This window comes from Haematobia irritans, chromosome 4, assembly GCF_050003625.1.
Source record: "Haematobia irritans isolate KBUSLIRL chromosome 4, ASM5000362v1, whole genome shotgun sequence".
In the NCBI taxonomy this organism is placed as follows: domain Eukaryota; kingdom Metazoa; phylum Arthropoda; class Insecta; order Diptera; family Muscidae; genus Haematobia; species Haematobia irritans.
Window position 1 is genome coordinate 86,655,663 of NC_134400.1, and position 14,076 is coordinate 86,669,738.

General features: G+C 34.9%; 1 protein-coding gene across 2 annotated transcripts in view; it reads left to right on the forward strand.

Annotated features, from left to right (window-relative positions):
* sfl (N-deacetylase and N-sulfotransferase sfl) overlaps positions 1 to 14,076 on the forward strand; it is a 554,720-nt gene that overhangs the window by 140,347 nt on the left and 400,297 nt on the right. For both annotated transcript variants that reach the window (XM_075305924.1, XM_075305925.1), the window contains exon 2: positions 12,031 to 12,078. The gene's annotated coding sequence lies outside the window, so the exon portion shown is untranslated. The remainder of the gene's footprint in view (positions 1 to 12,030; positions 12,079 to 14,076) is intronic.

Genomic DNA, 14,076 nt, shown 5'->3' on the forward strand with positions numbered 1-14,076 from the left:
ATGGTATATATTAGACAAAAAAGTTATGTATAGTTAAGTCTACAAATAATTACGAATCGATATGGACTTTTTGTACGTAGAGAGCCAGAATTGAAATATGGGGGTCGCTTATATGGGGGCTATATACAATTATGAAATTGATATGGACCAATTTTTGTGTGATTGGGGATCGATTTATCTGAGGGCCATATATAACTATAGACCGATATGGACCTAGTTAGGCATGGTTGTTAACGACCATATATTAGCACAATGTACCAAATTTCAACTCACTCGGATGAAATTTGCTCCTCCAAGAGGTTCCAAAACCAAATCTCGGGATCGGTTTATTATGGACTGATATGGACCACTTTTGGCATGGTTGTTAAATATCATATACTACCACCACGTACCAAATTTCAAGCAGATCGGATGAATTTTGCTTCTCCAAAAGGCACCGGAGGTCAAATCTGGGGATCGGTTTATATGGGAGCTATATATAATGGCGACCGAACATATCCCCCAACGGACATTTCGCCCAAAATGATTTTTGGGCGTTATGACCTCCAATGGGGCGGTCACATCGCCCAATTTTAGTTTGGGCTTTATGTCCTCCCTCATCGCGGTCATATGTCCCAAAAAATAGGCGGTCAAAACGCCCAATATTTTATGGGGAAAATAATGTCGGAATACAAATCAAAAACTGTCCTAAATGAAGTAGTTTTGATCCCCAATTTTGTTAAACTAAATACGTACGGTATTTAATTCAAAATGCCGTAACTAGAAAGACAGTGCAGATCTCGTGATCTATAAGAAAATTAAGGAGAAAATGGTGCAAAACGCTCCACGAAGCCCCCAAGAACTTGCCAAATCAGAACATATGAGTGAATACTAAATGTGCGAAAGTGTGCCGGAAAAGATATTTTAGCAAACCACTATTAATGGAAGCCGATTTGGCATACAGTCTCTTTGTGTTCCAACCCAGTAACTGAAATAATGAATGAATGAAATATGGATGATGGAGATGCTATTGTTTTATTGATGTCCCTTTTTCGGTCGTTGTTAAATTCATCCCATTCAGTTCGTCCTCAAATCCTAGCGACTTTCAGTTTATTATCTTGTTCTAAACATTAAAATTGGAAAGAGATGAGATGATCGATGTGCTGCTGATGGGTACTTGAAATAAATCGAGCGCGCAATTTTTTTCACGTACCCATCAGCAGCAAATCGATCATCTCATCTCGTTCCAATTTTCAGTTTAAAATACATAATTTTCAATTCAGCATTTGTCTGGTTTGTTCAAAAGAAAAAAATTATCAATTTCCGAATTTTCATGTTTCATGTTTCAATATATAAATTCAAATGTCTTGGAGCTTAAACCGACCTATTTAACGAGCGAAATAGGTCTTCGTAGTGCCACTTTAGCCGCTTTTCCATTTCAATGGTCAAAATGGTCAAAAATTCTGTTCCAGTCAAAAACAATTAAAACAAACGATGAAGCCAAGATATGCTAGTTTTACATCTTCTTCCAGCATATACAATAAAAGCAGGATTCGATATTTGTCAATAAGAAGCATATATATCTATTAAATATTTAAAAAAAATTAATGGATAGATGAAGTAATCATATCTAGCTTTTGAATGATTTAAAAAAATACATTTTGTTATTTTAAACTATTGTTTATATTCAATTATATTCAAGCGGTCATAACACCCACATTTTTTTATGGGGCTTATGACCGCGATGAGGGAGGACATAAAGCCCAAACTAAAATTGGGCGATGTGACCGCCCCAATGGAGGTCATAACGCCCAAAAATCATTTTGGGCGAAATGTCCGTTGGGGGATATGTCCGGTCGCCATATATAATTATGGACCGATGTGGACCAATTTTTGCATGGTTGTTAGAGACCATATACTAACACTATGTACCAAATTTCAGCCGGATCGGATGAAATTTGCTTCTCTTAGAGGCCTCGCAAGCCAAATTGGGGGATCGGTTTATGTGTGGGCTATATATAATTATGGACCGATGTCGACCAATTTTTGCATGGTTGTTAAAGACCATATACTAACACCATGTACCAAATTTCAGCCGGATCGGATGAAATTTGCTTCTCTTAGAGGCCTCGCAAGCCAAAGCGGGGGATCGGTTTATATGGGGGCTATATATAATTATGGACCGATGTGGACCAATTTTTGCATGGTTGTTGGAGACCATATACTGACACCATGTACCAAATTTCAGCCGGATCGGATGAACAAATTATACCTCGAGCTAGAAATGTTCGATTATATTGTTGTTTGTACCTGAATGCAAGGTATAGAGATGTCGAACAAATGTGTATAATAAGATCTATGATAAGTTAAGTGGTTCAAAATATAACGATGAAAATAGGGCGAATTTTCAAACTATCTGATAAAAACTACTGCCATTGGAGTAAAATCGTCAGATCGGTCTATACGTGGGCTATACCAACATATGGGCTGATTCACCTCATTTCCGTTACATCTATTTGTGATCTTAAAATAATTCTAGATTTTAAATTTAGGCAAATCGGATAGAAAGTACGCTTTCTAGAAGCCCAAAAAATAAAATCGGAAGATCGGAAGATAGGGGCTATACCAATACATGAACCTATAACCATCATTTTCTTCACACATATTTGTGGTCCTGAAATACCTCTGAATTTCAAGTTTAAGGCAAATCGGATAGAAATACGGTTTCTAGAAGCCCAAGAAATAAAATCGGGATATCGGTCTATATGGGGGATATATAAATACATGGACCGGTAGACGTCATTTTTGGCACTCCTATTTGTGGTCCTAAAATACCTCTAGATTTCCAATTTCAGGGAAATCGGATAGAAACTATGGTTCCTAGAAGCTCAAGAAGTAAATTTAGGAGATCGGTCTATATGGGGGCTATACCAAAACATTGACCGATACACACCATTTTTAGCACACCTACTTTTGATCCTTTAGATTTCAATTTTCAGCCAAATCGGTTAGAAAATACAGTTTCTAGAATCCCAAGAGGTAAAATCGGGAGATCGGTCTATATGGGGGGCTATACCAAAACGTCCTGACATAATTATAAAGCCATGACCGAAGTTTCACGATGATACCTATAGTGGAAGTATTTTTGGCCGCTAACTCCATATAGCACCGACCACTGTGGATAGGTCAGAAAAACTCAGCGGCGGAACTGTAGATCTGAAGAACTCTGTTGTGTGTAACTATAGATAAGTAGAACTTCAGACGAATTCTGTGTTAAGGCTGTAGATTAGAAGGACGCAACGGAGAATTTCTTCTGCCAATGGTATCAAAATAAGTATGCGTTTCGTAAATAAAAGTTCAAAATTGCTAATTTGGAACCTGATTTGCACTATTACACATAAACTACTAACAACATATCCGTTTACATTGTCCTTTTTCGGAGTTTCTGTAGTATCCCAATACACAGGTCTTTATGAAAACTGGGTTCAAAAACCTCGCATTGTTTCAATATCCTCAATGACCAATCCTGTCTTTCTAAATTTGCTAACCCTACTTACAGCATTGTTCTGAGGTTGTTTGTAGCCTGTCTATAATTGTTATTAACTTTTAACTTTTGCATATTTTTTGTTTTTTTTGCAAAAGGATAGTAAAGTTGCGTGACCACTGGCACTCAAATCCATTTACAAGTTTGAGTTGAGTTGCTAAGGATTTTTACATTTGGGCTTTCCCTTAGCTACCATATCCGTGGGTAAACGGGGAGAACGTTTAACTTCATACGAATGTTAAGTGAATTTATCTTCCAACACAATCATCGTACATAAAACCTAAGGGCTTTAGACAGCAAGGAAGCACAAGGCTTCTCTTCTTCTTCGTCTTCTTTCCAAAGTGTTTCCCAACCAATAGGACAATAGATCTATCTCTCTATCTCGTGTCTGCCTTTCCATGGGCCACGGGTCGGTTTCTATACCCAAAAAGTTTTTCTCGTGTTCTGGTGTCTAAAACTATTTCGAAGTTTGATCTCATTCTTCATGAGCTTTTATTTATTTTATTTTTCTCGAAATTCTTTAGCAAAGTTATTTGTTTCAAAACATTAGTTTAGTCCTTTTTCCGTGCCAGTTGGATGTTGTGTAGAGTGTAAGTTAGGCGGCGGCATAAGTATCAGCATCTCAGGCATCAGCATCTATCAGTAGAGTAGAGAATGCAACTGAATGCCAGTACTGATGTTTTAGTCGAACCAAGAGTTGCTTTTAAAGTTGGCCACAAGATTACAATGTCCAGTCAGCGACACATATGAATGTTAAACTTTTTGGCTTTGGTTTCTTTTAATTAGAGCTTAAAAGTTTTGCCGTTTTCTACAAATGTCTCTTCGAATAGTTTCTGTGGCATTTTAGATAAATGCCAAAACATCAGCAATGGCATACAGGCACAGGAATATCCAACAAAAAAAAAAAAAAACATTGGAAGTGGAAGAGATGAGGTTTCCTGATTTTTCACTATTTCCATGGACACACTTCATATATTGGCTCTTTTCAGAACAACGAAACGGAATCAGACGCGATTAGTATTCATATGGGAAACCGCATGGGAACACTGCGTGTTGTAGGTTTTCCCCATATCCTTGTCCTGAGAAAATGTCAACGCTAATTTCCATAACCGAGAAATTAAGATTATTTAGACGGACAAAATGATTTAAACACTCGAAATGGGGCACCTAAAAAAATAACCATTGTAACACAAAAAGCCTCAATAAAATCCCTTCAACATGAGCAATTTTTTCTTCACGTTAATATTTTATTTTTGCTTTAGTTAAATTAATTAAAATAGCAAAAACAATTAACACAAATGGGCCCTATAATTTTACTAAATTGGTATATTTGTCGCCAAAGACATTTTTGCAATTTCTAACTCTTTCCTAAACTCTTCCTTTTTCCTTCAAACTACGAAATTTTCGTGTACAAGCGAATTTAACATCGCATATATACACTGAAAAAGATATTGTCATGAGGTCGAAGATTTCATGTCTTTAAAATACGAATGCAAATTTTGCTTAGCATAGAAGACGCATTTCTCTAATACAAAGGAAATCGTGTTGTGTTGTCCTCATAATTAAGTGATTTGACTTAAAACTGGGTATCATAACTTGAAAGAAAATTGTTTTTGGGGTAGGGTAAGGTCAACTTGACTTTAATAATTGAGAAAAATTCTTTAAATTTAATAAAATTGTCTTTAAATTTGTTGTCTTTTTGCATCTTGACTACAATGCAAAAAATCGTTCAAATATAGGACAAGTTTTTCAACACTTTATTTTAACCCTTATACTACGTTGGGTATTAGGTCGTATTTTTCATCACCGAATTTTTTACTGTTGGATTATAATAAAAAGTTCTTACTACTCAGCGTGAATTCAGCATATGTTACCAATTCATGCACTGAGTGATAGAAATTTTTAATTATATTCGAACAGTAAGAAATGCGGTGATGAAAATACGACATGGGTCATCAAATGACCCCAACGTAGTGTAAGGGTTAAAGACATTTCTTATTTGAAACATAGCATAATTTCTACTGGAAGTCGAGTCCCAATTTGGAAACTAAAGTTGTTGTTAACTCGTTTTTAAGGGACTTTGAAAGCATATAAGAAAAAAAGCGAAAAATTAAAATTTGGTTTCTAGAAGCAAGTCCCAAATTTAAAAGAGAATTGTGTCTTAAAAGTATCCTTACTAGAGGTGTGCACGTGAGTAATATTTTGCTCACGCTCACGCACACTCACGACGAAAAAATCTTGCTCACGCACACACACGCAGGATTTTGTTTGGTAGGTCTCACGCTCACACACACTCACGCACGAAAATGTCGTGACTCACGAAAAATACCGTGACTGACGAATAAGTTTATGTGTAATTTGCCTGAGGACGTGTCTGAAATAATTAGCACGATTAAAATCGAGAGCGTTATTAAACTCTTAACATCGTAGGTGTCACTAAAGGGTGATACGGTCAAAATTTGGTATATAAACTTGACGTATTTCTTTCAATTTTGCATTTAAAAACCTGAACACCCCTCATTTTGAAGGTGTGTGTGTGTAGAATGTTGCTCCTATTTTGATTTTGGAATTCACTCTTCACTTGTCAAAATGCCGTCCAAGCAAGAAGAGCAGCGTATCAAAATTTTGCTCGCGCATCGCGAAAATCCAAGCTACTCCCACGCAAAGCTGGCAAAATCGCTAAAAGTTGCCAAATCAACCGTTAGAAATGTAATTAAAGTGTTTGGGGAACGTTTGTCGACAGCCAGGAAGTCTGGATCGGGGGGAAATAGAAAACCGGAAGCCGCTGATACGACAAAGAGAGTTGCCGGTAGTTTCAAGCGAAACCCTAACCTCTCTCTCCGAGATGCCGCAAATAAGCCGGGTGTATCGTCTACAACCGTGCATCAGGGATGGAAAATGCAGTACTATAGTACTTTTTTCAATACTTTTTCACCCTGGTCAGTACCATAGTACCCCCGCGAATGATTTAGTACCCTTTGTATAGACATTTTTATTTCTACAGAAAATTTTGTCAACATTTTATTTCTATAGAAAATTTTTTAAAAATTTTATTTTTATAGAAAATTTTTTAAAAATTTTATTTTTATAGAAAATTTTGTCAAAATTTTATTTCGGTAGAAAATTTTGTCAAAATTTTATTTCGGTACAATTTTTTGTCAAAATTTTATATCTATAGAAAATTTTGTCAAAATTTTATATCTATAGAAAATTTTGTCTAAATTTTATATCTATAGAAAATTTTGTGAAAATTTTATATCTATAGAAAAATTTTGTGAAAATTTTATATCTATAGAAAATTTTGTTAAAATTTTATATCTATAGAAAATTTTGTCAAAATTGTATATCTATAGAAAATTTTATCAAAATTTTATATCTATAGAAAATTTTGTCAAAATTTTATATCTATAGAAAATTTTGTCAAAATTTTATATCTATAGAAAATTTTGTCAAAATTTTATATCTATAGAAAATTTTGTCAAAATTTTATTTCTATAGAAAATTTTATCAAAATTTTATTTCTATAGAAATTTTTATCAAAATTTAATTTTTATAGACAATTTTGTCAAAAATTTATTTCTATGGAAAATTTTATCAAAATTTTATTTCTATAGAAAATTTTGTCAAAATTTTATTTCTATAGAAAAATTTTGCTAAAATTTTATTTCTATAGAATTTTTAGCAAAATTTTATTTCTATAGAAAATTTTGCTAAAATTTAATTTCTATGGAAAATTGTGTCAAAATTTTATTTCTATTTCTCTTCAGAAAATGTATGAAGTACAACTGAGACAACCGTGATTACAATACTACGGTAGCCTTTGTAAGCGGATATAAAAATAAAAAAATATTTAAAATTGAGGAGTTGACAAACAATATTTTATTTTCTTTAAAATTCAGTCTAAAAGAGCTCTTGACAATAATCTTCCAATGGAATTTTTGTTGAAATTTAGTGAAAAGTACTTTTTCGTTCAAAAAATACTTTCTTTGTACTTTCTTAAAAATTGTATTTTCCATCCCTGCCGTGCATCGAGCCAAAAAACGAGCCGGACTATCGACTTACAAGAAGGTAGTGACTCCAAATCGCGAAGATAAACAAAATACGACGGCCAAAGCGCGATCCCGGAGGCTGTACACGACGATGCTGACGAAGTTTGGACGACGAAACCTACGTCAAAGCCGACTACAAGCAGTTTCCGGGACAGGAGTTTTATACGGCAAAAGGAAGGGGAAAGGTAGCAGATATTTTTAAGCACATAAAACTGTCAAAGTTCGCAAAGAAATATCTGGTTTGGCAAGCCATCTGTACCTGTGGCTTGAAAAACAGCATTTTCATAGCTCCCGGGACTGTCAACCAAGAAATTTACGTGAAAGAGTGTTTGAATGAACGTCTGCTGCCTTTCCTGAAGAAACACGGTTGTTCCGTACTGTTTTGGCCGGATTTGGCATCTTGCCATTACGGTAAAAAGGCCATGGAGTGGTACGCCGCCAACAACGTGCAGGTGGTTCCCAAGGACAAGAACCCTCCCAACACGCCAGAGCTCCGCCCAATTGAGAAATACTGGGTTATTGTCAAGCGGAACCTAAAGAAGACCAAAACAAAAACTGCTAAGGACGAGCAGCAGTTCAAGGCAAACTGGCTTTCTGCGGCGAAGAAGGTGGACATGGGGGCTGTACAAAATCTGATGGCAGGTGTCAAGCGTGAGGCCCGGCAATTCGGATTTGGAAAAGCGACAGCCTAACTGAATATTTTTCCTGAATTTTATACTAATTGAACTTGAAAAAGAAATTTAATTTGATTTTTTAAATAAACGATTTCACCGATTTACATGCGTTTTCCCTTGACCAAATTTTGACCGTATCACCCCTAAAATTGTAAATGAATTTAACTCTTAAGCGTTTTATGTTGGTGAGCTGGATTATTTTCGTGAGTGTAGTTCTTTACTCACGCACACTCATGAAGATATTATTTTCGTGACTCACGCTCACGCACGACATTTTGGTTTGTTAATCACGCTCACGCACACTCACGCCATTGCCATGAACGTGACTCACGACTCACGTGTGAGTCACGAATATTTTCGTGAGTCACGGCAATTTTGTGTCACGTGCACACGTCTAATCCTTACTTGTATTCTCCGCTTCTTTGACTCGGAAACAATACCAAAATACCGGGCATGCTTTTTTTCGTGTTGACATTTGTTTGTAAATATTGAGTTTTATTTCATTTTTAATTCGATACAGATAATGTTAAAATGTTTTATAAGTATTCAAGTGGCCCTGATGTTTGTCGCAGGCGTGGTACCAATAAGTATACTTATACGAGGGCGGTTCGGCAATTTCTTAGCCTATCAATAAAAGAGAATAGTTAGTTTTTCAAAAATATTTTTATTTTTCAATATAATCTCCTGAATCTTCAATACACTTAGTCCAAAGCTTTTCTAGCAATTCTATCCCTTGATTAAAATAGTTTTCCTCAAGGTCTTCAAAATAGTGGTTTACAACTATTATTGCATCTTCATTTGAGGTAAAACGCTTGCCAGCAAGGCATTTATTTTACATTTTGGGAACAAGTAAAAGTCACTGGGAGTTAAATCAGGAGAATAAGGTGGGTGGTCAAGCATCTCGTACTTTAATTCGTTGATTTTAACCATTGTTAAAACACTCTTGTGCGCTGGTGCGTTGTCTTGATGAAAAATTATTTTTTTTTGTGTTGTAAGCCAGGACGTTTTTCTGGAATTTTTATATTTAATTGATCCAAAAGGTTACAATAGTACTCGGAATTTATTGTTTTACTCTTTTGCAGATAGTCAATCAATAAAATACCTTGGAAGTCCCAAAAAACCGTTGCCATAACCTTACCAGCCGATTGAATTGTTTTTGCCTTCTTTGGGCACTTCCTCCACCTTCAGTCCATTGTTTGGATTGTTCTTTGTCTCTGGAGTATAGTGGTGGATCCATGTCTCATCAACAGTTATGAAACGATGCTTAAAATCCATTTTATTTCGTTTAAAACGATCCAAACAAGCTTGAGAAATGTTCATTCTTATGCGTTTTTTGATCGACTGTTAACAAATGCGGCATCCATCTTGCAGAAACCTTTTTCATCTGTAGTCCTTCATGCAAAATTAAATGGACTCGATCATTTGAGATGCCCATGATATTAGCAATTTCACGCACTTTTATTCGTCGATCATTTAATACCATATCATGCAATTTGCCTACAATTTCTGTTGTTGTTGCTGTTTTTGGACGTCCACTACGTGGTTCATCTTCAATGCTTGTACGACCACGTTTAAATTCAGCAATCCAATTTTTTACTGTTGCATATGAAGGACCACTTTCATCTAACACATTCACCATATCATTATGAATTTCTTGTCCCGATAAACCTTTTTTATGTAAATATTTAAATACAGCACGCATTCCTAATTTTTCCATTGTAAAAAATTGCGGATGCGTCTTTTTTGAACACCTGTTTCTATATGAAGGAGTTGCCAGATCGAAACAAAATTTAACATGTGTTCAAAACAGAGATGGAAGTTTCGAAAACACTTAACTTTTTTCTGTTTATACCGCGCTTTTTGTGCTAGGCTAAGAGCCACCGTGGTGCAATGGTTAACATGCCCGCCTTGCATACACAAGGTCGTGGGTTCGTTTCCTGCTTCGACCGAACACCAAAAAGTTTTTCAGCGGTGAATTATCCCACCTCAGTAATGCTGGTGACATTTCTGAGGGTTTCAAAGCTTCTCTAAGTGGTTTCACTGCAATGTGGAACGCCGTTCGGACTCGGCTATAAAAAGGAGGTCCCTTGTCATTGAGCTTAACATGGAATCGGGCAGCACTCAGTGATAAGAGAGTTCACCAATGTGATATCACAATGGACTGAATAGTCTAAGTGAGCCTGATACATCGGGCTGCCACCTAACCTAACCTAGGCTAAGCACTGCCCTCGTAGGTACCATGCAACAATATACCATGCAACGATTTCTATAAAGTTGTAATAATATTTTTGCCTTGTAGTAGCACTATAGTGGATATATACACGGAAGATATAAAATTATGTACTACCAAGCAACGAAAGCAATGGAAACTTCACAAATGACAAATTTTTCTGAATAACAATATTTTCTGAAAGGGTGTTAGTGGTATTAATTGCTCCAAACACAAAAATTTAAGTCTCTTTACGCTGCTTTTGAATCTGTGCTAAAACTACTAATGTAATTAGATGTAGGTCCCATTTGGGGGTTTTTTCCTCCGGGAACGGGATCCCGTTCCCGCTTTCCCTGGAATGAGGTACGGGAATTCCCTGGAATTTTTTTTTACAATATTTTATGTATAATAGAGGGTTTTATATGGCAAATGACAGTTGAAATCCCGATAAAGTGGGTTTTGGAAGTGTAATGTGAATAACTATGGTCGTAGTAGTTGCCTTGTGGAACATACATAGTCGTGGGTTCTAATCCAGAATCCAACGGGCTCCCAATTGTTAGAAAGAAGTTTGCACTTCCTAATTTATGATTGTCATATTTCTGTAAACCGACATTCCGATAGACTGGTAGACTGAGTAAACCTTTAAAAACAATGGGACATTTTACCTTATGTAACCCACGTTGGCAATTGCATAATTTCAAAATTTCATAATTATTGCAAGGATATTCCAACCTTTTTGAAGATAGTTACTTTAATTTCAAATTTATACCTCATACACATTAGGCTTGAAATCTATTAAAATTTGGGTTTAAAGCCCTTATCTATTATCTATCGTATGCCCTACGACAACTGAAATATAGTTAAAGTGGATTTTGGAAGTGTAATGTTAATGTCGTATTATATGGTATTGTTTCCCTTTTGGAAACATTGACTGAACATGTGCATTTATTGACCCCGTTTAACGATGGTGAAATCGAAATAAGTTTCTTTCATTTTCAAACAGGGTATTATAAGTTATATATAACCTTTCCACAGCCTTTAGTATAGATCTGACTGTCTGTCTCCATAAGGAGTTAGCATAAAGGGCCCAAAATTGAGTTATCTCTCCCAGCCATTTAATTAAATTTAAAAAAATTTTCTGAATTATTAAAGTCAAGTTGACCTTAGCCCAAAATTTTTTTCTTTCATGTTATGATACCCATTTTTAAGTGAAATCACTTAATTATAAGGACAATACGACTTCATTGAAAAGTTTATCGACTTTTGGACAAGGAAAAAAACTTTATACTCGTAGTTTGTGGTGACAACCATATTAACAAAGCTTAGAAACTTCTTCCAAAACTTCAAGTTGACCAATAGATTTGCATTTTTGTCGACCCTTTATATTCGTATTTCGTATAAATTTCTAGAGCTCGTATTCATTTCAAATTTGTTCATTCATTTCAATTTTAAAAGATTTCTATCACTTCTTCATTATCCTTTTAATTGAAAATTTAATTAAATTACACTCAAATATCATTTGCTGGTTTCTTGTCATCATATGCTAACAAGATTTTCTTTACTTTCTAATTGCAGATTTATTAACATTGCTGCATCAAAATAAATTTCCATTGTACAAAACAGGTAAGAATTGTGTGAGCAATACTAATATTCTCTTCTTATTTTGAGTTTTAATCATTTATGATAGATGAGACATTCCATGCTGAAAGGTTTTTATTTAATTGTGGCGGTTTTGGCATTTGGCATTAGCATTTTCAAGCTGAGAAATAAATCAAATCAAATTGATGTGAATCAAATTAAACTCAATTAACAGGTTGGCTGATAAGTCCCCGGTCTAACAAAGGAAAACATATTTTTTTTGTCAAAATTCGTTTTTATTATTCAACATAGTTCCCTTCAAGAGCGATACAACGATTATAACGACCTTCAAATTTTTTGATACCATTTTGGAAGTACTCCTTCGGTTTTGCCTCAAATTAGGCCTCAGTTTGGCGATCACCTCTTCATTGCAACCAAATTTTTCCCCTGCGAGCATCCTTTTGAGGTCTGAGAACAAGAAAAAGTCGCTGGGGGCCAGATCTGGAGAATACGGTGGGTGGGGAAGCAATTCGAAGCCCAATTCATGAATTTTTGCCATCGTTCTCAATGACTTGTGGCACGGTGGAACAACACTTTTCTTCTTCATATGGCGCCGTTTTGCCGCGATTTCGACCTTCAAACGCTCCAAAAACGCCATATAATAGTCACTGTTGATGGTTTTTCCCTTCTCAAGATAATCGATAAAAATTATTCCATGCGCATCCCAAAAAACAGAGGCCATTACTTTGCCAGCGGACTTTTGAGTCTTTCCACGCTTCGGAGACGGTTCACAGGTCGCTGTCCACTCAGCCGACTGTCGATTGGACTCAGGAGTGTAGTGATGGAGCCACACCGAAAAAAAAGTTTACTATTTTTTATGAAAATTGAACTAACCCATAGTAAGAATGACCATGATTTGGCGCCAAAGATTTTTTTCATCTAGATAAGTTCATGATTTTCTTATAAATTAGTTCATGTATTACATCGTATTTTAGTTCATTATTACTATGCTGTGGGAAGAATATAGTTAAACTCATTCAAAATATTCCTGCTATCCGGAAAAATTAACAATTTTTTGGGAAACCTGTATTAAGAAATTGGTTTGAAATAAACTGTTTGTCGGTATAATTTTTAAAAAAGTAGAGAAATTGAGGAATCAAAGGTACAACAAGCCTGTATACAACTAAGAAATTTTTCGTACAGAACAAGTAAATTTTCTATAACCACCAGTATTTTATTTCAAAAAATTATTATTATATTACACAAAACTATGGCTTATGATATACAATAAAGGAAATATTTTTATTAGTACGTTGGACGCATTTACTTGTCGGTAGTTAGTAATTGCTTCTTCAAAAGAGTAACATTCTATGTTATTAGGACTAAACTAATTAATTTAAATTTCCATGTTTTCTATCCATATGAAAGATATATGTGGCATAAGTTGCTATATTCAATTGAATTGTCCAATTTCATCGATTTTGGCTAACTTTTGTTGGGCGGATCTGGCTTATAAGCATCTGAAATTGCAAATTTATACAAAATATAAGAAAAATATTATTAATTAATTAATTCTATCGTTCATATTGATCTTTAACTTACGGTTTTCAAGAGTATATCCTAGAGCCAATAAGGATATCAGCTTAATTAGTATTAAACAGTAAGAATATTCAAAAAATTACCATTACGAGACCTGTCTACCTGCAAGTGAAAAAAATAATTTTTAATAAATTGAAATTTTGGTTTTATTAAAAACGGACAAAATACCGTTTATAGAAAAACTTACCACATTGAAAAATCCATCCAGTAGGTACATTATTGGAATCATATCCATGGACAAATGGGACGTTATTGAAATTATTCTCAGAATATATTTGAAATAAAAAATATAAAATTAGACATAATTTCCACTTGTCAGTATAGCATTTAGTATTTAAGGTGGATATTAAGTTCGAGTTTAGCGGCTAAAATTGCAATTTCCATGATAAGTTTTCTTTAATAATCCATTATAAAAAATAATCTTTATAAAAAACTTGATTTGGG